Source organism: Bombus pyrosoma, linkage group LG1, assembly GCF_014825855.1.
Source record: "Bombus pyrosoma isolate SC7728 linkage group LG1, ASM1482585v1, whole genome shotgun sequence".
Lineage (NCBI taxonomy): Eukaryota > Metazoa > Arthropoda > Insecta > Hymenoptera > Apidae > Bombus > Bombus pyrosoma.
The window spans coordinates 7,166,336-7,192,225 of NC_057770.1; the positions used below are offsets into that span (position 1 = coordinate 7,166,336).

Here is a 25,890-nt window from a genome sequence, read left to right on the forward strand (position 1 = left end):
CCATTCAGCTAACTATATGACGAAGGGACTCCAGTAACGAATGAATTAACCTGAGTAAAAGCATATTTGTAAGACTGTAAGGCCGAATGTAATATCAGATATAATTAACGTTATATTGTAAATATCTCAAGGGAGGACTGTTGATAATAAGAGCCAACCGCACCTTAACTATGTGCGTAAGCAAGTTAATTTTGAAACGAAATCTGTTCTTCCATTTATAGCTTTATTATCGTACACTTGACAAATACTTTTCTATAAATTTCTATAAATTATTTTTGCTTATATAGGTTATTACACAAGTGTACGAATATATACGAACAATAGTAAGAACATGAAATGATGTATACGAACTTTGATCACAGACACCTTTGCAATATAAACTTCGAATATTGATACAAAGAAGAAAAAGTGGCTATTTTTTATATATCGAAAAAAGTTCAAATGGAAACGGAAAATTCGAATCTGAGAAAGAATCGTATTATTGTACCTTTGAATATTAAAGATTGTTTTGATTTACAAAGTCTAAAGGCAAATGAATTCAGGACATATTGTTATTGCCATTTCTTGTAATTTTCAGCCGGAGTTACATAAGAAGGTTAACTTTTTGTGGTAACATCCGCCGATATAAATGTATAAACGTGTTTCCTAGGATATTATTGTTATTATTTTTTCGATCGACATAATAGCGTTAAGCGAACGACGATTATAACTGGCATACACTATCTCTTGTATCTGTACTGATTTTAATATAACTGACTATTACAAATTCATCCGTTCGTTTCTTTATCAAACAAACCTACACGTTTAATCCATCTCATATGTATATTTATTATAATACAGATACTACGTAAAACTAGTTTCTATTCACATCCGTTACGATTTATTTAAAAAGAAATAATTATTGACAGATACTGCAGAAATGTGACAAAATTGTTGCGTTTAATGTAAGAATTGAAATAACAAATATTTCTAAAATATGCAATTATTTTTTTAACTATAACATCGTTATAAATATGTAACTACATGTATATGTACATATGTATATGTAAGTACATTATGTAGGGTATTTATTTGGTCGGCAACTAAATGATTGCGAATTTTGTTATTAAGTGGCCTGTATATATAGTGTATACCTGTACAGTACCCAACTCTGAAATGGTTCCGGGGTTGTAAAGTTAAAAGGGCGGATAAAGGTACCTTTAGTGCCATCTACCAATTTCCAAATAACTCAGTCACACATTACTGCATATGCGTAATAGCATTTTCCCCTCCTTGCGGAAAAATGACGGTATTGACAACATAGTAGTCAACCCAATATTAATTATCTTAAGAGTTCATGTCTCGATAACTAATACGTGACCATGGAATAAATATATCTGCTTGCCGATTAATTTCCTTTGCATTCTTGGCAATAGAGAGCGAAGAAAATAATGAGAAAAATCGTGAGAAGGTACGTTCGAATTTATCGGAACGAACGGTTTTCACTTCGAACGCTTGCTTTGAACAAGCGTAGCTGTGGCAGGCAACCACTTTCTTCTAGGAACATATTTTAAATTATTCAAAACAGTTTATAACAAATTTTCAGTAATTCATATTAAATTTCGCTGTGTACTTGACGAGATTGGAGAAAGATTATAACATTATTATGAATTGTCGTGAAAATATGAAAGGTTACATTCGCTGAATGAAAAGCTAAACTCGACAAAGTGCCCAAATTAATTCGTCGAGTAATTTGCTTGAAATCTATTGAACGTATCAACCGACAGATCGACCGATTCATCGCCGGTTCTCGCTTGTTACTTTGAAACAGCCTGTACGCGCGATGATTAATGTCGGTAGTTTACAAAGCGTTCGTCCTGACTGGAAAGGTCGACGTTTCACGAGCGAACGCTTTGTAACTAAAAATATCATTCCGACAAATAACTTGCATAAATGTTACGTCACTTTAATGCAGCGTTAACGTAACGCGAATACCAGCGCGCAAGATACCGAAGGAACTGTCGATCATTCTGCCACGAGCGCGTTTAAGGTATCGTAGATTACGAAGGAATTTGCTTGCCGATCTGATAAAAAATATTCGCTTGTTGTACGCGATCGTGCTTCTCGCGGATAGCATATTAGATCGGAAATAGGGAACAGAGGATCGCGGATGCTGAGAGAAAATTTTCTCGTTCTCCTTGGCAGGCTTCCTTCTACTCTCGTGATGGCTCCAGTCCACTGACCGAGACTCGGATGCCATGCTATAAAGCTGAAGAAAAAGTCGCGATCGTAAACTCGGCTTGCTTCCGCAACTCGCGATAGTTCCATGGCGATCGACGTTGCTTTTCGTGGAAGATCGTGCGAAGCGTTAGAAACTGCAAGGATTTGTTGAATTTCCATCGGTGAAACTCGTCCGAGTTTCGAATTAGGACTTGCTCCTGCCGTCGCGACGATTCGCTCTCGATAATATTCATCTTTCATTGTTACGACCCTACGAATGTCTATATGCATTCGTCAGAATCCATTCTCTTGACCTATGAACACATGTATACATGATAGGCGCTTGTAAAAATTCCGTTGCTGTTACCTACTATTTATGGATGCTTACGTGTTCATGATATGTAAAAATATATAAAATATTGAAATTAAAGTGGTCATTATAATATTTAACAGGTGAAGCGAATCATTATTTAGATTCCATTCCTTTTACTACGGTTGTAAAGATACGAAATTGAACAAATATTCGCCGTTTTAGTGACAAGAGTTAAACACTTCGTCGATGTTAAGCCATTGGCGTACTAATTATTTCGCATTAAACGTTCCCATATATGCGTATCTTCACGGAAACTTTGAATCAGATGGCTCGCAATTGGGATAATTTTTCCAAAATTCCCACAGTTCTCACTTAGAGTATCGTTATTTGCGCAAGGATTTGGAAGGAACGACGATTAATAAAACGTTTAAATTGGAGAAACGGCCACAATTTCGCATCGTTGACAGACAGTTGTACACGGCCATAAGTTGATACGTGGCATGGAAATCAATTAGTACCGAAACGGTTCATATCTTTGTGTATCTTTGCTTGCTTCTTTATTTTGTGCATTAATATCTTTCGATAACAACGAGGAGATTCAAAGGAATTATCCGAAAATGGGACAGTGACACGAAAATTATAACAGAGTTTTATGTAATCGAGTGCGATAATTGAGGCAGTGGAACGCGATACACCGTGCAGATTGCAGCCGGAGGAACGTTTACGATGAAAAATCGGAGGACTTGGTTAGCACGACATGTTTTCGACAAGTGGCGGTGTCGACGACGAATAAATAAGGAGACAAGAACGTGTAATGACCCACACTCGATTATTGCGAAGCAGAAAGAGATAGGCGTGCTTCTCGCGGCGAAGAACAGGCGAGATAAAGACGAGCAGATAGAAAATATGGCCATGATATTTACTAACGCGGCCTCCACGTGAAAGTGCTCGGTCTTCGCTTTGCGCCGTGTTCGAGGAGCGCGTACGGTGTCATGTAACGGGTGACATGACCGAACCTTTTCAAGAAAAACAAGATCATGCCCGGCTCGTTTGGAAATGTCACATTTCAAGCGTTATCCAGCCTCGATAGTATTCATTTATTCCAAGGATTCTGCGACTATGTTCACCCTGATGCCTGCTACACCTGGTGTATTGAAGGGCAACTACAACGTGCAGCAAAAATAGGTCGGTCGAGTTAAGAGAGATTCCTGTAGGATGGAATTTGACCTAAATAAGAGAATCGCTTTGTAGAGGCGCGGACTCCCTTCCTTAACAGCTGTTGGTAAATTCTGCAAGTATAAATGCCATTTAACATATTTTTAATTTATTTTTCACTTCTGAATATGTTTGTGAAGTAAATTATTTCAATTTTTATGGACATTGGTAATTATAAAAAGTTTGGCAGTAATTATAAAAGGTTTGGCAATTTAGCAAATTATATTAGTACCGATTATTTTTTTAAAGTAAAGGAATTTTGTATGTATATATAAGGTATATCATCCTCGAAACTTTACGTTCATGTTATTATTATTACGTTGTGTTGAAAAATATTTTTCGAGCAGAACCACATTATTGTATATAACGGCATGTATAAATTATATAAAAACAGTTATATTTAAATTAAAAAGTATATCTTTCTCTTTAGTCGATATATGTATACATTCGTTCCGCGCTTGCTGGAGAAGGGAAGGAAATAAATATGCAACTTTATGACTATATATATACTGATATTTTTGCAGCTGTTCAATGGACACCTGTAGTTTTTTCACCTTGCCCTGAAAAATTTATAATTTTATGTATCTGTAAGATCTATTTCACATTCGTTGCGGATAATCAGACGTCTGCTATATTCTCTATATGTATGTATCTCTTTTTTCCCGTACGTAATTGAATGGCTCAGTGAACCAAGCGTAACATTGGTCTTGGTTCACTTTAACTATATGATTGTTACCTAAAAAGTAGCTTTATTCAGTGAAAGTCAATTTCTACGTAAATAATGACATCTACGTCGATATACAGTTTACAAGAACCACGTATATATGAGAGACTGTTATTTACGGATTTTTAAATACATTCGACAAGTTTTACATCCGCCATAAGTTTAAAAAAATGTGAAACGCTTTTAATTTTCTTCCTTATTCATTATTTATTTAATTTCATTGTATAATGAAATCTGCGAGAATTAATAATTATAATCTTTTGAAAAATTTCATGTTTTGGAAATTTATGCGGATGAACTGTTTTGAGTAACGTTGTAAATAATATTTTTAATTTTGTCAGGATAAATAAATACACTTCGTTGGCAACAGTATTCTTGCGTTTCAACATTTAAACTAAGATATCTTGAAAAACTAAAAAAAATGTCCGTTACTCAACCAATCTAATATAGTAACGCTTGAATACACTTGATCAACTAGTTTGTGTCTAAAACTTCATCGGCTATATAAAATACATACGCGCGACAAGTTTATTGAACGGATAACGAGGGAAAAGCAAGACTGCAATTTTCTTCAATTACTAAAACTAACATCACCTTCCTTTCTACATAACATATGACCGAAATTAGCTTCACATTTCATGTAATATAATACCCTTCGTGATATGTACAAGGAATATAAAAGTTATATAAATTTGAAAAACGATTATCGATTATATTAAAATACAATTATACAGTTCGATGCGATATTTCTGGAGCTGCCTTATTCAATTTTTCAATCTCATTGTCAGTCTCCTCCATTTCCAGCACTGGTTAGTGGACCATTTAAGTGTACCAATTTCACGTTTTCGCGCTTGACCAAAAGCCTCGTGCAATTCACTAGTCGATTCGACAAACGTTTTAACCATCGTTCATGTTTTCCGCCTTTTGCCACCGGTATATAGGATTCTCTCTGCTTCTCTCTTCGAGGTATTATTTCGCGGATGATCCCTGTCGAGTACGACTGTAAAGGTAATTCGTCCAAAGAATTTCGATGAAAATATTCGCTGGCAGCGAGGTATCCTTAAGGTCTCCTCGGTGCTCCTCGCAAACAAGGACAGAAGAGAAGGGAATACGAAGTTGTACAAGCACCTTTCTCGCGGCGATCGCCGTGGAATGGCAAAAAGAGAGGAGGCACTCTGACGTCACATTGGTTGGTCGGTAGTGCCGCTAGCCTCTCACTTGGCCGGCGACGTTCGGCATGCTCGCTTCGTTTTATGTGATCTCGATCCATTCGATTTTGAGGTGAATCGATTTCCTTCGATTGCCACTCGGCGATCGAGGTCCGCCAGCCAATCGGAGCTAACCTGCGAATTTTAGGCCCGGTACACGCGTGCGACAGTGCGACATGTAACCGCGGACCGCAGCTGTCTATCCTCTAGAGTACATATACGCAAAACAGTGTGGAAATAAACTGTCAGTGAAGTTCTGTTTTCAAAGTTTTTTTGACGGTGGTTTCTTTTTCAAGCCGGTTCGCCAGTGTGCGCGGCTGATTATATTGTTGTATCGTTGTGCCATGACACTCTGGATACGATCGTGAACGGATTAGGTGGCAGCCGCGGTAAGTCCAGCTTCTTCTTATCAATCCGCTTCCGCTTTTATCTCTCGCTTCGGTCGCTTTCCTCGTGGTCTCGTTTCGCGTCTCTGTCGTTTAACGTGTATGTACGCAGGATTCGTCGTTGATCGTGCCAGGAAATGAGTATATGGAGAGTTTATCGATGTTGGAAATGACAGACATAAAATTCCTAGAATATTCTGACATTTTGAGAGGACGTAGTTGTGCAGAAATGTCAAGTATAGTGTAAGACGACTGTTACGATTACTATCATTATTATTATTATTATTATTATTATTATTACTAATGAATAAATAAACCCATTACACATAATGCAATAGATAAAATAATTAGTTCTCAGCGAACGACATATACGCATAAAAAAATTTGTCTAAAGATGACATAAGAGGCAAAGAAACAGTCCATTTGGAGAAATTATTCATATTAATGATACTATGACTACTATATACAATTAGATTGTCTATATAGAGTATAACCTAATTCTTGAAAAACTGCAAGTGTTGTTTGGACGTTTCATTGCAAATATAGTAGGATTTGAGGTTAATTGTCGAAACATTTGAAGGACTCTAGTCGCCCGACTATGTGATCACCAAGAGAGATTTTGAAGTAAATAGGAAAGTTTTTCAAGAAATAATGTATGAATTTATGTAATTTAATAATTAAATTAAATAGTATAAATGATTTCTATAAAATTGATATAAAAATAAAGATAAATTATATATTTACATAAATAGGAATTATTATGAAATGTTATACAGTGTGAATGTTTAGAGTTTGCTGGTTACAAACTCTTATTTAAACGCAGAAAAATTAATTTTGTCCTTCTAAGCAGTTTGCGTTTATTACACTGAAATCCTTTACAGAAAAAAATAAATGACTGTAGAAATTACTCTTGTTGCTTACACTATACTTGACTATACGATGCGTTCATCATGAAGAAGGTACAATTAAGAAAGGAATCTTTTCAAATTTGAGTGGCTTTTGTGTTGATCCGCAAACGTTACTTAATACGTGAACGAATCTGTGGACCACTGACCTTTAAATGTTTGTACGTTGAAAAAATGTCTAAAATATTCTTTCATCATCACAGCATGAATAATTGATGGTAAAGATAGACGTCGACTAAGAAGAAATGAAATGTCCACTATAGATTCAATTTTATGTCGCTGTTAAGTAAAAACGATTGCAATGATGATTATTAAAAAGTATCGATTAATACTTAACATGTATATCTTTCAAAAATGCATTTTAACTTTATTATATAATTACGAAATATTGTACAGTTTGTAATAACAACGTCGTCTTAAAACTGCCCGAAGGAAACAACACAATGTGCTGAAATTTTACATTTTAACGCTCAGGTGATAAGTAAACTCTTATGTCGGTCATTTTGCATGCATTCCTTCAACGCGGAGAAACGCGGTCGCTTGTTTCACTGCTACCTTTTGGTATTTCGAACAAGGTAGCATCACGTGGCTTCGATTATAGTTTAACCCAAAAAGGAATATCAAAAAACAAGGTGAAATACATAAAGAAATATATTTTTTCATTTCTTAAATATTTAGTCTTGGGAAGGTATACGAAACACAAAAGGATATTAATATTCGATCTGAAATTTATAGACTGAGTTAATTAACTTGTCATTTTTTCTACCTTAATTAACTTCCTACCATTAATTCTTCTTGATTAATTCTCATTCTACGAAAACAGAACGAGAAAGGAGCACAAATAAAAAATAACTGTTTTGATATTAGAATAAGAAAGAATTAATGTTTCAATTTCTCAGAAGTAACTTTGTACAAAGTATATTTTTATCCTCAATAACAATGTAAATAGATACTGACGTAATATCAACGTGTATTTTTCTATTTTAGATATTCAAAGTAGCTTAATAGGTTGTGCTGGATTCTCCTATGTCTTTTTATTTATTAATACTGGTTCACGCGATGGAGCAGCAGTAATCTTTTCCCAAGCGGAAAACAGTATTCAAGCGTTTACGGATTTTCCGTATATCCTTTATTTTTTTCTTTAGATCATAGATAATGATCACGTGTATTATTACGTGAGTACAAACGAAGAAACCTTCGTTGAAGTTGTTAACTCATCGATCCTGTCTCGGTACTTACAAGTGTTATTTTCTTCTATCCAGATTTTTAATAGAAAAGGAGGATATACCAAACACGCGAAACATAATTGTTGTAATTCAGCTATAATGCCGCTTGTGGCGATATTTCAAAAGAACGTCCCGGAGTGTTTTGTAACATTAAGTAAGATTTGTCGCAAATTACATAATAGCTGAAAAATTATCGAATTCTTTGGTAATAAGCTCATCTGCGTCAAGAATATTTCATTTAAGCCATAGAGTGACTTACTATGATTATTTAATATGCAACGTTTTCCTGCACGGCACATAATATGCATCTGTCAGAAACATTTTTATGATTGACGTAAATTCAATAAAAATACTGAAATTATATAAATTTACGGTCTGTCTTAAAAAAGAATAGTTCTTATTTTTTTCGTCAAACTATGTATAGTAATATCTCATATCTCAAATCTTTACGACATAATGGAAGATACGTAGCTTGTCGTATGTCCGTATTTTTCAAGCTTTATTGTATTCTACTGGCTTACTATTATCCCGAAACTAAACCATTTTTTATAATAATTATTATTCCTAAATTGTAGAATACTAGTTTTCTGATTACTCAAAGAATATATAGCTGTATATATTTTGTCATTTTATTCTGTTGTTTGAAACAAAACAAACATCTTACGTCATTGCTTAGAAATTTCATCTGATAAATAAAATGCCAGAGAAAAAGATGCAAGAAGATATATGATGTTTTTCAAAAGCCGAAGAAACATTTCTGCGAGCTTTATCCTACCAAAGAAGATATTCAAAAATGTATTTCATAATGAAAATAATTGTACAACTATCGAGTATCCTATGAAATATGCAAGTGCAAGAAATATATTTACATGTATATATAATATATAGAATTTTATACGATAAATCCTTCTCCAGCAATTCAATTAAAACTGGCGAACGAGTGCTCTTCCTTTGGTAAATCCACCGATCTAGTAATCGTAAAAGGAATAAGGGGTTAACGGGTTAAAACAAATTACCGCGTTTGAACGGCGGTTTAGTGTGACTCGTAGTGTGAGAATTGACTTGGAATTCGTGACGAACATTTAACGAGGTCGTCTGCAAATTTTCCATCCGTTATTACTCTGTTACCAACGCAATCTCAACATTCTTCTCGATCACCCTAAACGTTAATAACGCATAAAGAAGAAGAAACAAGAAGAAGAAGAAAAAAAAAGAAAAAGATCAAACGAAAGCAATTTTTGTCTGCCTTGGTAGTTAACTTCTTAGCCGATTCTCGAACAATTTGCCGCTCCAGCTTACTTCCAAGCAATTCCGACGTTTTAAGATCCATCAGATCGAACCGCAAACGTTTCTCGACCATCTCAAGTTGGACAGTTTTAGAAGGTCGAAGAACTGTTAGGCCTTCGGTTAACAGTTTCCCATAGCACATTCAGAGCAGTTCGATTCGTTCGATTTGTTTCGTTCGAGACCATAACTAACGAAATATCTCGCGATCGGTTTCCGTGAATCGCATCCACAACCTTCGGTATCATCGATTCCACGATATCCAGTAAGTCCAGTTTGAGTAAGTATCCTGACTCTAAGTGGATTGACCTCCGCCGTCAGGATTCGTGATAGGAATAAATTCCCCGTTCAGACCTACACTATGTGTTGCCACTTGAAAACCACGTCGAATCGTTCTTGTTAATTTCGGATACTATTGCGTCGCGGTCGAACTGGAATATCACGTGTCAACGGTTTAACGTAACCCCCTTTGGCTCGGGTTTTTTCGTCTTGCTTGAACAAACGTTGCCGTAACAGTTCTTCGGCGACCTGTCTACGAGCTACGCGTTTATCTTGCACGTCTGTACGAGGCATACGGTATTCGAGTAGAAATCTCTGATTTTCCCGTGGTCGATTCTTATTCACGTGAAAGCAGCCAAGGTTGGATATTTTTTAGGTCCAACCGAAAGGTGCATGACGAAGAACTGGTACTTCCGAAGAATACAGTACATTAGTATTCTGGAAAAGATATCCATATGTAAATCGTAGTCGAAGTTATAAGTAGCCTCCGGGTAAACAAACTGACCTAAAAAAAAATGGCAAATACGAGATGAACCTCTTTCTGCTGGGACATTTTGATGGATATTCTTATCGCACGTGTTATTTTTTCATTCTCTCGTTTTTTCAAACTCATTTTATTCTTTCTTTCTTTTTTTTTTTAACGCTTATTCTGTACGTTCGTATCGAAGAATACACAGAACATGTGGAATAATTTCCGTTTCATTTTACGTTTAGTATTATTTGCCTTACAGTGTAGGAATTTTTGTGTCGCTTTGTAGACACAAATAGTAAGACTCGCGACTCGTCACAAGTGACACGAGAAATTGCACGTTGGAGGGACAAGGATTTTCGATGAGATCGAGCTACAGCGATCGACCGAGCTGGCAGAACCGATTCGCTTGAATGGGAAAAATTATGCACAGCGATATTCTTTTCCTATTTATTGGATCGGAACGATTTACCGCTCGAAGTTAGTCGAGCGAAAGGAAAGGTTTCTTTCATTCTACATAGGTCTACAGCCGTTTTTCTTCTTAAAATTAAATGTCTACCAGTGGTTACGCCTCAGAACCACTCGAGTTATCGAATATCTCTTTAGGAATAAAGCAACCATAAGGATGAAAATAGAGGAGAAAGCTTACTTTCGTCAGTGCTTTATTGTTTAATTTATTTAAGGAAATGTACTTAATTAATTCTCTTAACGAACTAGCCGACCAGATACAACCAGATAGTTAGAAAATATAATTGCACCTTTTCCGATGGAAATGCTTGAATAATTCAACTTTCTTGCCTGGTTCGCGTAGAACGTTATCGTGTATCTTTAAAAACGTATGCGTGTATCTTTCCGTGCTAAAATATATTTAAGTATACTTCTTACATTATACTTTCGATTTTGCTCGTTAATAATATCGACCAAGCTATTCCGATGCACGACGCGCTGAATTTATTTGCGATTCTAATTTAACAAAACTTAAAGCAACTTTACGTTATATTCATCGTGCCGTATAATTTAAATTCATAAAAGATTTCCTGGTTTATATGTCTGCCATTATATTTGCACTCTGTCTCCAAAATTTCTTTCAGATACTCTTTTAACGTTACGCGATATTTGTGGCTTCATTTTCGTTCCTGTACGCTTGTTACTATTGCGAGTGTTTGCGTGTAATATCCACTTACACGTATGGCATATATTTAGTAATAGAAAAAATTATTTCTACGATAAGCCAGCTGCAACAAGCTTCTATTTCTCACGGTACATCTCTTTCCAATATGCTTCGTAATATTCGTCGATCGCGATAAGATAAGGCAAAAATGCGCGACTATGACAATACATTTTTCTACAGTTCAGATTACTGTTTATCAAGGAGGACGTATAGTTTAGAAAATGTATAACGGTCTTTCTACCATAAGACGATAGAATTCAAGATGAGTAACCGCCAGTTGCGTCATCCTTGTCCGTTGATTCTTCTAATTCTCGACCGCAGAAACGGGAGATGAAGGAAATACAGTTCTAGTTAAAAATCGCAGGGGATAGACTTACGAAACGTTAGACGTCTGCGGCAAACAAATAGCGGAATACTTGCGCGCATATACGATGCATTTCTCGCGAGTCGATTTGCACATATACAGACGAGAGGGATCGAAAGATCCCATAAAGTTGTCATGGATCGAGCAGGGCAAGATGCGCGCACGATAATTGTCTTCACACGGAAAGGCGCAAAGGAGTTAAAAAGCTTGCCGTTAGTTTGCTGCGGACAGCGCGGTGTTAACTCAATAGGATTTGACGTACACGGAACAATGAGAACGCGAGACAATCGTGAAAGCATCGCGGTAAAATTCCCTCTGATTGTTTTCGTAGAAAGTAAACACAGTGGGAAGAGGATTCGAATTCTGGCGAGAGTGCGCGCGCTCTTTCTCGTGTTTCGAGAGGCGCGCAGGCACGAAAGGGACGTGAAAATCCGAATTAAGCGTAATTACACGTTACGGCTGTGGCCAAAAGAAGAAAGAGGTCGAACGTTCTCCGCCCGGAAACGCGAACACGCGACGAACGCTTGAAAATCGTCTCGACGATGGTTTCCGGTGTTCTTCGATCACTTCCATTCCTCTGACTCGATTTCTTTTCTCTTTCACTTTCCGGCGAACAAAGACCCACCTGCTATGTTTTATTTCATTATTTCCCGAATATCATAGATCTTAGATATACGTAAATTATATAATTTATTTATATTTATTTAATTTGATTATATTAAATAAGTCGAGCTATCCTATCATCCTAAAATTGTATTGGCTTGGCAACTAAGTGATTGCGGATTTTGTCAATACCACCCAATGATAAAATCCGTAATCAATTAGTTGCCAACCCAATATAACTTTAGGATGATAGAAGTTAGACTACAGTTTTGTTAAACCGTATAGTACAACTTCGTCTATCTGAACAGCTCGTGTAACGAGATTTCACACAACAGGAGTTTCTTGATTCTCCTCGCTTTCATCCGTGGCAATAGATGTTCGCGTTCAGATTTAATGGACAGAAGATCAGTTTATTCGGTCAATTGATCACACGTAAACAAAATTTCATAAGTAAATAGAGTTTTTTTTTGCTATTGCAAGAAGTATTTATAATAGAAATTGGTATTGCTCGATGTAAGCGAATGATAAAATTTCGTTCCATATTTGACGAACGATCCATCGGTGCTCGAAGCTCGAACGAAAATTACAATAAACAGCAATTATCGTTTAAAGGTCGACGAAACAGGTTTCCCAGAGTCACGAGGATTGGATATATCATGCGAGTACGCGAAAAGAATGACCGTCTGTCTGGCTACTTTCAGAAGCTGATCACGTGGAACATATGACCCCGAAACACTATTATCATTCGTTGGATCAAAAACTGTTTTGAATCGACGATTTCTCAATTCGAAACGAGCAACAAAATAGCATCGTCATCGAAATCATACACCGTACGTTCCACGAATATTTGTCAACGAATATTGAAAAAAAGGAACAACGCGCAGGTTGTAAAAAATAAGTATGGGATCCATTTCCACGTGAAAGTGAACTCCGTTTTCTCTGTTTTCACACCGTCCTATTCAATTCCTCTTTAACCGTGGAAAAGATAAATTATTAACGTTTAATGCTTAACGTTTGATCTTTGGCATGAATAATACATCTGTTTACCGGTGGCCGTGGTATTTCTGTGAAGCGTTCACCTTTGTGGAAAATTCTCTGCAAGAAGCCAGAGAGTCCGCTCGTTCGTTTCAATCGAACTCGAACAAAAATTTAGACACGGTGAACAGAGCGTGTTCCTGGAGGAACGAGCGACGACATAATTACGCAATGTGAAACCTAGTAACCTTTTGTGATTCTATGCGCGACTGTGTTGGAAACGGATAATACAGCGTGTATTGTATGTACTCCGCTTTGCAGCAGCATGGTAATAGCGAAGCGTCCTGTTAAAGCAGCTTGCCCGATCAACGAGTCACAACGAGAGAACGGCAGCGCGTGATGAAAATGACGAATCGCATCTTTTTTCTTACGATGAGCATTTCTCGAAACGTGGTACGAAACAAGTGAGAGATTTAATCGTCACGAGCTATACTCGCGAATAAAAATAGGAAAATATACAAAGCTCGTTAAAATTGATACGCGTGTTGTCAGGAACGCGAATCACAAAAGCGTATTTTATAATACAAAGATTAATCTTCTATTTCTACTGCGTACAATTTATTATTTATTAATGAAAGATTAACGGCACTTTTTTACGAGATATCAATCAATTCACTTGTACAAAGTACTCTGCTAATGCAACGTTCTCTTTTATTTCTATTTGTACATGTATATTATATTACGATTGTATAGAACATTTCCATAATCATGCGCATATTTTTGTCGTATTAAACAGAAACAGCTTTAACCTGCATTTAAACACAAATTGGAAGATTCTATTAAAAATTGCACTGTTTTTGTAAATTACTGTAAACATAAAGGGAATGGAACGGTGTACATTGTGCTGTATGTTTGTTCGATATGATTAAACCTTGACAAGCCAAAAAGTATGTGTGACATGGAACACGAGAAGCTTTTATTTTCGAGTTTGGATTAAGCATACGATACGTGTACGAAGGAATGAGAATTATATCTGGTATTAATATACCGCTAATCTGAACCTTCACTCCTTGAAAGTTGCGAAGGTTGACTTGTTCCCACTTTTGTTTCGATGTCCTCGCGTTTCACCGCATCGGACAACTATTCATCTTGTCGCGTTCGAATAAAAAAATGATCGAACTGTTATCACGGTTGCGTCAAAGTTGAAAATGCATCCGTTGGAACGCTAATAGATAACTGTCTTTCTTCTATAAGAAATACATCTATTACCGTAAAATGTTCACCTTGGAAACAACTGGATACTGAAACGCTGCGAAACACCGAAGCAATGGGAAAGTTAAGACGCATGAAAACGAATGTATCTAAAGCAACGCATCGAAAATTTTGGAGTAGAAACTCCATATACCGCAGATAAATATCTGTATATTTTGCTGGTGAAATCAAATAAAATAAAATAACGAGCTTATTTAAGATAAAGCAACAAAAGTAAGTAACAGGCAAGCTAAAAATTTTATTCGAATAATTCTTTCGACGAACGTGTATCTCGATAATGCTCGATGCCAACCATAGTATACTAAGCGTAAATTATTTGCGATAGCAGTTCTTTGGACTTGAGTGATTCAAAATATTATTAAACTTAATTGATCTGTATAAATACAATGACTAATTGGTATCGTTAGTTGCCATTTTCTATTACCTTTTTCAGTTAGATAATCTCCCCTATCAATCAAAGTGTTTTTCATCCGCGATCGTTTCTCTTTTCATGCCTTGTACCTGTGTCAGCCATTCGATGGATGTAATTCCTCAGGAACTTTCTTTGGAGAAAGAAACTTTTACACTACATAGATAGTCAAAGCTAAAATTATCAAAATTATCTGTATCAGCACAGAGAATGACTCGTCACAACTTCTCTAAATTCACGACTAATGGTTTGCTTGAAGAATATTCGAGAACTTATGGAGATTCCATAGCTTCAAGAATATTTCATTGTTTTAAATCGTTCAGAGTGGCTCGTGAATTTCTTTGTTGGACCATTTTATCGTGAAGATCCTGTTTGGATCTGGCGTAGACTTTCGACAGCAACCGTTAGTCACTCAGAAAATCTTAATAAATGTTATTGGGTTATTTAATCGGTAGGTAACGTTACTCGGCAAATAAAGATTCCGATGTTGAAGAAAAATGCAAATGTACGACTTTCTCTTTAAAACAGTAGATTCAAGGATGACAATTTACAAAGAGGGAATTGCAAGATTTTAGATTTTACAAATCGGTTAATGAATAATGTAGATTCCACATAAATGCGAATACAAAACTTTGAAAGTTACGAAATACATTATTCCAGAATATACGAATTCTTGAGCAAAACACGTTGATTCATCGAATAGTATGAAAGATGCGATGGAAAAGTTAACAAGCAGTCTCGAGTTTCTGTTTTACACGTTACGTATCGATTATCTTTAATCTTCTTTTATTTCTTTACCATTTCTCGCTACAATTATCTTTACCGATGCTCTTTCTCCATCTCATACGTTGCTTTCTCATTTTGCTTATTACATGTCTTGATCCAACGTACACTTTTCACGATAATCAGTACTTTTATCGAAAGCTATTTGTATTTCCAGTAAAATCTGAGCTCCGTAATATCGTAAAAGATATAAAACCAGACACAAGAACCCATATATTTGTCGTTAATTAAATTACACCTCTGTAAAAGTACGTAATATCTGGAGATATATATATATACTCGAGAATGCATTTCATATCGCTAAATGTACATTTATTGGCTTATATACGTACGAAAAATAAGCTGCACTACACCGATTATTCACTGCTTCCAATTAGATTTACACCATGCAGAATTATTACACGAACGCTCGAAACTCATTCCTCAGCCATCATTTTTATCCGAATATAGCATTCGTTTGATGCTAATGGAACATCTCGCCCCTCCTTCGCGCGATCTTATGAATTTCATATTGAAGTTTGAAATACCGTGAAATCGATGCAGCAGTTGGAGCGTACGTCAAGTCCACATTACGCCACACCTGCGAAGTGTGTCAATGGGCAAGTAAATAGTCGAATGCCACGGTGGTGTTCGCGTGGCTAGCCTACTCACGAAAAGGAATACAGAGGCAATAGTTTGGTTATAATTAATTTGTTAATAGTCAGTTTCGAAATAACATTGCGATTTAAGATAATAATTCGATTAATATTTTCAATGGATTTAATCGTTCAAGCGTATGATTGTTCGAAGTTAACTGTAGAGAAGAAAACTTTTACATGTTCGTGTTGAAACAAACACACACACACACACACACGTTTCGTTTCTACGAAAATACGAGATGGAGAAGTCCCGTAAGACGAAGTTGCATCGCGTTTCTTTCATCTATCAAGTTAGGTAATTAACACTGGTCTGGATGTGCTACCGATCGGAATTGAGTCTAATGGCAATCGAGCGGATCTTTTTACGAACAGTGGAATTAAAACAGAAATGTTGTTCGCGAAGCTTCGAATCTCAGCTAGTTTTAAACGATGGGAAAAACTTTTAAACGAATTTCGTTGAGTAACACGTATATCAAAGTAGGTATATCGTAATTACCTGTTAACATATATCATTGGATAACGAATAAAAAATAAAACGTTAAGTTCCTACACACTCCATTCAAAAGAAGAATATATTTCCTCCGTCTTCGAACGTTACTCACACATTCGCTGTATTCATTTCCAGAAAGTCTAGCTGCACGACCAAAAAAATATTCCTCGACTTGCTCAGTCAGATTTATTGCTCCTCGTTAAACGGTGCTAACAGATTTCCTAGGATTTCACTACCATCGATTTTAGTTTCCTTCGAAGGATTTATCGACTTAGATAAAAAGAGGAGCCCCATAGATTCATGGGTAAAAATCCTGCAACAAATTCGTTGCTGTTCGAACGACTTTGTCGCTGGTAATTATCGTCATACCGGAGAGAAACGACTTCTATCCGAGACCTACGGACGAATTTAAAAGCTACGAGGTGAAGACAAATGGAGATGACCCGTTTAGCCTCGTGTTCGTCGATGAACCGTTGGTCACGGCGAATGCTTGCAAGCAAAAACTTGGAAACGCGATGGGCGACCGGTTTGAATTCTCGCTATCGAGAAAGGAAACATCGACTTTCTTCCTGTCTCTATCTCCGTCTCTCTCTCTCCCTCTCTTAGTCGCAAATTCTCCCGCTTTACCTTTTACGACTGGCTAGCCTGCTCGACGCGACAATCACACGCGAAAGCAATGTTATTAGCTGCATATGCTGTAACAATTGTTAAGGTTATTATATGGAATATTGTTCATTGCTAGCTTTGCCTATTTCTTATATATATAGGTATATCTTTGCAAAGGAATTTCTGATTCTGAACTGGTTTGCTTGTGAATCATGGCTGGTTTACCATTGTCTGTTTATAGAGGTCAGAATGATTAGAAGATCGCCTACTTAAGTAACTGTACCGCTCAATAAGGTATCGGGAACTTTGTAGGCCTTGAACGGCGTTCATTTTAGCGAATGTTTGGCCAACTTGTTGTTATATCAAATACTATCTCTTTTATATGTAATTGCTTTTGCTTTTCTCCTTTCCCTTTATTTTGGTATTCTTAGTCTTACGATCGGTTTTTCGTTATTCAATCCTTTATATTAGGTTGTCCGAAAAGTGTCTTTCTTTTACAGACACGTCTTTTACAACAACGCATCTTTATACAAACATGAAACCTAATCTGTCGAACGTTGTGATCTTGATCTTCATAGAACAAAATGGATCATACGTAATTCGATAAAATTATTTAAAACGGAAAATTTTGTGCATCCACTATTACCTTATGAAACGAAAGAAACTTTTCGGACGATATAATATTCACATGTACTTCTACTTCTACTTCACATACGATGATGTCTCTACTTTTATATTTCACATTCTGTAAAACCTATATATATATCTATTATCTAGAAAATGATAACGCAATTGTACGTAAGTTGACGCTAATTTATGTGTAGTGTAACAGAACAAGAGCAAAAAGATGCTCTATTCGTTTAAGTATTTACCAACATAAATTCTTTTCGCAACTAGTTGCATGTTTTGTAATTGGAAAAAAATTCTCGATAACGCGGTATAAAATGTTGCACGATGATTACGGTTGAACTGCAAACGTATCGTCGTCCGATCGCAAACGGTTAGAAATCTTCGTTTAATGTTTTTATCTAAACGCTATTCCCCTTGACTACTTGTTGCGTTGCTATCCACTGGCTTCTTGGTAATTTGCTAAAAAGTCTTAAAAAAGTTGTAACCTTAAGATATTAATCTATAGAGATAAAAACGATAAGGATTAATTAAGAGGTCATTCACTTTTCGCTCCACTTTGAATGTAGATTTCAGTTAAATTTAGATTAATAACTTTGCCATCTAGTTAATAAACGTTAACTATTCCAGGTCTAACTGTAAACGTAATTCTTTTGTGAATGAACATGTAACAAAGAGTATCGCGTGTATCAGAACGCACGTAGACACGGTGAACTACGATGAACTACGTTATTTAAAATTTTGCTCTACTGAACAAACGTGCTTTCCGCTATTTGTGCATATCGAATAGAATACGCGTGTATGATCATAAAAGGATGAACTAGTAGCAAAGGCTGTTAACCCTGTCTCCGGAAGAGAGCAGTGCACGAGCGGAGGCCATTGTCTTTACTTTCCGATTGCTAGACATTCGTGTAAGATCTTCACATATCACTGATGAATATATATACGTCAAACGCGTGACTAACATGAAGAACAACTTCCTTTTTAGCGTGGTCTAACGCTGAACTTCATTGATAATATTTTATTCCATTTTTCTTTGTTTGGAGGTAATTAATATGTTAAGAAAATTCTTCTTTTCTTCTTCCATTATTTATTATATACGTAGATATACATACCTTTCAAAATATCTCGTGCATCGCATTAAATTCATGAAATAAAGACAAAAATTATTTCAATGTATATTTTCAAATGAACTATTTCAAAGTATAGATCACAAATATCATATATACAAACATACAATACATACAAAATATGTATGTATATAATGTATACCATGAAACAAATCCACAACAAGCAGCACGCTGTAAAAAGAATTGCACGTTTAAACGTGCATATTCATTTTTATCGCACGAATATATAATAGACAAGACACTTGCAGTCTTTTTTCTTGCAGAAAGGTATGCCACAACGAAGCGTTAAATGGAATTATTTATTAAATGAAGTTATAGAAAAGCAAATATAGTGTGCACGCCACGTAAGAAACAGACAGTTCTACTTACATATGGTGGCCTCCTTGTTGACCCGAAGTAAACGGAGCATGACTGAGTTTGTTCGATGGCTGTGTAGCTATCTCATGGTGTAAAAGACATCGATATGTGCGTGTACACGTATGCGCAAACTGTGTTTATTTGAGAAAAAGAAAGCAGAGAGACAGGACAGCATTTAAATTTAGAACGTATAAAATATGCGTCTTTCTTTTCTGCTATACGATTACGTTACATTTACATTTCATCGGATAAATAACTGTATTTTATATAGTGTGTGATATTGTACAAGATATTTTACGCAATAAAAGATCAACTCAGAAATATCGAAGATATTACTCTTGATCACATTTTCTTCTATTTTTATTGCTAGCAGAGGAATTGAATTGCAATTCCTACAGAAATGCAACAGTAGTTTACCTTGAACGATGAAACTATATGTTTTTTATCGATATGTCTAATTTATGTCCCTTCGTGTACAACTGTACAAAAACCTAAAGATTGTTGTCAACAGGGAAAAATATCTAGTTATAAATGGTGGTAATTTCTTTTATGAGAATTATCAATCAATATGCAAATAATCCAAACGAATAATCCAGACTTAATAAGCACGAAGCATACATACATAGTTGATTAAACAGGATTTCGTTTACACATTTCCCGTTCGGCTATTTGCAAATGTTTACGAATACCGTAAAAGTATCGCTTTACGTTACGTTGTGCTTTGCATTTGCAATGTACAAATGCCTTAATGGACGTAGCAGCACCGCGCGATGTTCTTCTTTCTTTCGTTTGAAAGTAACTTTGATGCAATTTTCTTGTACGGTTCTGCTGTTATAATTATAGTTTATTTACAGTGCGAAGAATACATTGAAAGAAACAGAACATGTGTAAAATACACAGGCGATATATGAATATAAAAAAAATTGTCTTAACATATAGTATCTAACGTATGCATGCGCCTTATTTGTCAACTACAGTCTTTTACTTTTTTTTAATTACCTCTTTTAATTGAAATCCTATTGGAAAAGATGTAGACAAAATTCAATAGCCAAAAATCTCGATCTAACTTGTATCATTTACATAGAATTAAATAACGATATACGTAGAAAATACAAGAAAATGTAATGATACAGTGCGCAAAATTGATCAAGACAGTGGAAACCAGGAATACGACAGATTTAAAGGGAGAGAACACTTAATATTACTAAGAATAATTATGAGAAATAAGAATAAGAATGTGATTTTTATTACAATACGGTCCAAAGATCCAAAGATGGTAATGAATTTCAAAAGAATTTTAATAATTTCGCAATAATTTGCCGGGTTTATCTCATTCTTCCAAACATGTCCTGGCATATTTATGGACGTTGATGTATATAAATACGTAAATAATATACGTAGGAAAGGCAAAAATTGCACATTCAGCACAGTGCGAGCGATTGCGCGAATAAATGAGATACCGCTACGAGGAAATTTATAAACGAAACTCATAACTTGCGCTCATGCCACCATGTAATGATATTTTGTAATACAGAAGTGATTCTGCCCCCTCGCGAGCGTCTTCCTCCTCGAAGCGTTTTACAGCGAACAGTGTGCTGCATTGAAGCATTACGTGGAAATGCATAGTAATTTGTAATCGTGGAGTTTGTCCGAGATTAATTTACAATAAATGCCGGCAGGCAATTTCGATCTCCGGCCGAATCGAAACGAGCAAGTCACGAGCGTTGACGCGAAGGAGAAATGGAAATCGATCAACCGAGGTTTAATCCGATGTTATCTCATGCGTAAGGAGGAAATCCGGCTTCGGGAACTCATTAATTTATTTCTATTGGACGCCAATGAAAGCCTATACCGCGAACATATAAACAGAAATTAACGCTAATTTATCGGAAGACGCCATACCTCATTGCGATCGTGACATGAACGTTCAAAACCATAACGTCCTTGCAATATGAATTGTGATACAATCTACCTTACTTCGTATTAATTAATATCGTAACATTGTATCGATTAACTTGTTAATTGCGAAGTTTAGTTTCAAAAATACCTTACGGGATGTGCAGTTAAAATGAAACAATGACTGCACCGAAATAAAATCTTGGATTGACGTGTATAGACGTCGAACGCAGTTAACTGTTTAATATAAAGTACGTGTGATATTGTATAAGCATATAAATATACAAAATGTCTGGTTTTAATTTGTAAATGCGAATTACTGGTGCTGTATGAGATATATGTTCAGACAGGAATTGAATGGTTTCGAGGGGGATTTAACTAAGTGTAATTAGATTTTCTGTAAATAGACGCGTAGAGGTCATACGAGGGTGATACGCATTTTCTTAAATGGAATAATGTCATTTTTAATTCACCAGACGATCTGCTTTGACATTCTCTATAAAAAATTAGTATCTCCATTCGTGTCAAAAAACTATTCGTCTAGTAGGTATTTTAACTTTTATTTTGTAAAACTTATTGCATAAAGAAACAAGGGAAACAAATACAATATCGTACCTTACGTGTTCCCTTGTATTTTACACGATAGATGTTACAAAATAAAAGTTCAAATATCCGCGATACTGACGTCTTTTCGACATGAATAGGCTAATAATTTTTTATGGAAAATGTCAAGATGGATCATGCATTAAAAATCATATGATTTCATTTAAGGGAATGTATGTCACCTTCGTACGACCTTTACGCGTCTATTTATAGAAAAAGTAATTACGCCAGATTATGTCCCCCTTGAGATCATTAAATTCTTGTCTGAACGTATCTTTATCCAACAAGCAGTTAACCAGCAATTCGTATATAGGAAATAAAATCAACCACTCTGTATATGATAATTTTCGTAATTTACTCGATCAGTTTACAGAAAAATGATATCTTTAGGTTGCCATTAATATTATAAATTCTTGATATTCTTTAGACGCGATTTCCTTCGTGATATATGGTTTTATCAAGTCTATCCACATCGACGACTCCCTTGCATATCGTACGAACGCATCTTTCTATTAGCTCGTTCATTTTTATCGCTGTTCGTTAAAATTTACGAAGGACGTTAAATTAACCGCCAATAAAAATAACAAACGAGATATTTAAATCTCCGAAACTTGTTTCGTTTCAATAAAAACGATACTTAAGAAATTTCGTCAAATTGCATCATGCGATCTGAGCTACGACAATCAGAGAATTGAAGAAGTATCTACTCTCTTTTGTCCTCCAAGAATAAATACGATAGAAATAGAAACTGGAGAAAATTGGGCTTGTCGTATATTTGCCACATAGTCTTTGTACGTTATCGAAACGCAACTGACCGATCGCTGGTATGTATGGAAATGTATTTTAAAGAGAGGACGCGAAGAAAGGCCGCGAGCGGCTGTGAAAGGAATAGAGAGGAAAGGGAAGAAAGGAGAGATCGAACTTGCGTAAAATGTTTGCGCGTATATATCCGCGATGCACGCCCGAAGTGAGGCTACTTTCTTGAAGCGAAGAAAGCCGTCTACCTACATCGTAGGTGGGAGTAGGTTAGGTTACATTATATGCTTGGATGCGAAGAAATTTTACCTTCCTAGTACATATATGCGGGTCAATAAGAACGTCAGAGGGCTTACATAATTTAACCAAACCTTGTGTACGTATTTCTCCATTGAATAGGGATCATAGACCAACACGCGTAACTACTTACTCGAATACTTTAGAGGTTAGGAAACGTTTCGAGATGAAGAAGCGTTTGAATTCAGATGCATCGATTGTTCGTGCATCTGCGCTATTTCGAAACCGAATCCGATATTGGATAACGTATATATCGCGTGAATACTTGATACAAATTATATTATCGAAACACTTGTGTTTGCCCTGCAGCGGCATTCTCATTCTTAAGATTCTTTCACTTATTCGCTGCTGATTGATTTTCCGCTACCTATGATATATAATACCAATAAATTTTCTACACAATTGTACTACACATATGTGTAAATAGATCTTTAAATAGATAGTCGCTTGTTATACTATTCGGTAGGTGAAACAGTTTATCGAGGTTCTTCGTTTCCTTAGTCACGTCTACAAAAATATGAAATTACGCAAGTATCTGTAATTTAGTTATTTATTATTAATATCAACGTAAGATTACAGTGCCACGCACGAAATTCTATTCCCGCTTTCGCAATACGCATTAAAAATGTCCTCTTTCCGTCTGAAGATACTTAATATTCGCGTTTAAGAATCATAAATTGTTTCACATCATCCGACAGAACATGGATTTCCCACACGTTATTTTAATTTAATTACATCACTTTCTATGGACGAGCGAAGAATACTCTCCTACACACGAATATACCAAATTACATTTTACATCGAAGGTATCGATTTCAGAACCTGTTTAAAACAAATACTTTTTATTTCTCGTGGCGAGAACTATAGGCATTTAACATTTTTTCTTCTTTCCCATAACATCTCGTGCATGTTATTTCTCTTGGAGCAACTAACGGGCTTAGTGTTCTCTTATTCAACAACGGAAGGTCGTGTGCGAAGCTGCGCTTCTACATTGTACAGTTGTTCGTTTCTTTTTTCATAATCGCTTCACAGATTGCATTCGTCACTTACACAGCGAAGAATGTCCGTGGCAATGTCCCTGGTCTATTCAGTTACTGAAAAAAAATATCTTGCCTTACGGTATTGCATATACATTAGAGACTCAAGCCAGCGATAACGTAAGAGTGTAACGTAGTATTACATGGGATATGTAATCCGAAACGACAAGTATCACGCGAAATACGGAACAGTTGCTGTTCGTTCCACTTGAAATATTTTTCTTTTATATCCATCAAAATTCTTGTTACGTACGTTAAGGTACAAGTGTTTGAACAAATTTCGAGCAATATTTTGAAATTGCTGTAGTCGAACTGGGAAGGAGAATTGCACGTATGTTTAAATTAATTGGATATCAGCGTTGCAGGGAATTCGTGCATAAAATCATAGCATTTAGCTGACTTTGCTTGTACGCTGAATGTACGATGTATCCGTGAAATAGTTTGGGGGAAAGGTAGGCGTGCAAAGTGTCGATCGGCTTGGACTCTTTCGAGTTCAATTTATACCATTCACTCGAGAATTGTAGTTGTGAACCCCACACGCGACTCACGCCCAAAGAGAATCAACTTTCATGGAGCGAGGAAAGTCTGTCCACCCAAGTAAGTAAGTATATATATACTTGCACAAATACTGGAAGCCAGATAGAATGCATATACAGCACCAGACAACAATTTTAGACCATCTACAAAATAGAAACGTTCTGGTTTTATGAACGAACAGAAGTATATTTGATATTATTTTAATTTTATTATTAATTATTATTTCTTTAAAAACTATTTAACTGGAAAATTAATAGTAGTTTCTATGATAGGTTTATGGGATTTGTTTTCCAAAAATACGTTTAATTGTTGCCATAGGACTTAGTAAAAGTAAATGTTTTAAGTCTTTTGCACGGTGCTGTAGATGCAGGAGCAGACGGAAGGTGGCCAGGTTCGCGTAACAACTTCGCCTGTCTTCTACTGGACCCGAGAACGGCTTGAGTTTCACGAAGGAACTCGTTCGTTTCTTTCCTGGCCAAGCCTTTCAGTATCGAGGTAAAAGCGAGAGAAAAACAAAATTATATTTGCACCTCGATCGATTGTGGAGGTAAGAAAGTTGTGGAGGTTATCGGGATGGTTTCTCCGCGTACCTACGGAATCTTACGTTCCCCCTTTCAGCGAAATAAAGAAGCATGCTTACGTATGTCGAAGATGACATTTTAACTTTTTTGTCGACGTGGAATATTAAAGAATAAAAAAAAGTTGAAGAATATGTTGAGTCATATGCTTGAGAAACATAGTTAATTATTTTCCGTGAAACTGAATTAAATTTGAAGTTAAATTCTTCAGAAAAAGGATAATTTAACGTTAACTTTTTAGAATTTTGTTTCTCTGATAATTAAATTTTACTAAACAAGTAACTGTTAATATTTGATCAGTTAGTTCCAATTCCGTTTGATTCCAATTTTTGTTTGTTAGTGGTATTCTTTAGAATATTCGATATATAGTGAAGCAAAATGTAGCAGAAAACACATCTTTTTACGCGGGTTTGTAAATTCGATCGTCAAGTGCGCATTTAGAACAGCGAGAATCGCCGCACGTGTAAAAGTATCACGAAATACTTTGATTTTTATGTAAAAGATTCTCAATGCCTGACAATTTACTTTGATACCTAAAATGTTATGCATTTAA

General features: G+C 35.9%; 1 protein-coding gene across 2 annotated transcripts in view; it reads left to right on the forward strand.

The window, feature by feature from the left end:
• Window positions 1–2,654: 2,654 nt before the first annotated feature.
• Window positions 2,655–25,890, forward strand: part of LOC122569543 — a 48,175-nt gene continuing 24,939 nt past the window's right edge. Inside the window, exon 1 of one of the 2 annotated variants that reach the window (XM_043730864.1) lies at window positions 2,655–3,794. The gene's annotated coding sequence lies outside the window, so the exon portion shown is untranslated. Of the gene's footprint in view, window positions 3,795–5,652; window positions 6,049–25,890 lie in introns of those variants that run through there. The other variant, XM_043730778.1, reaches the window with a different exon arrangement.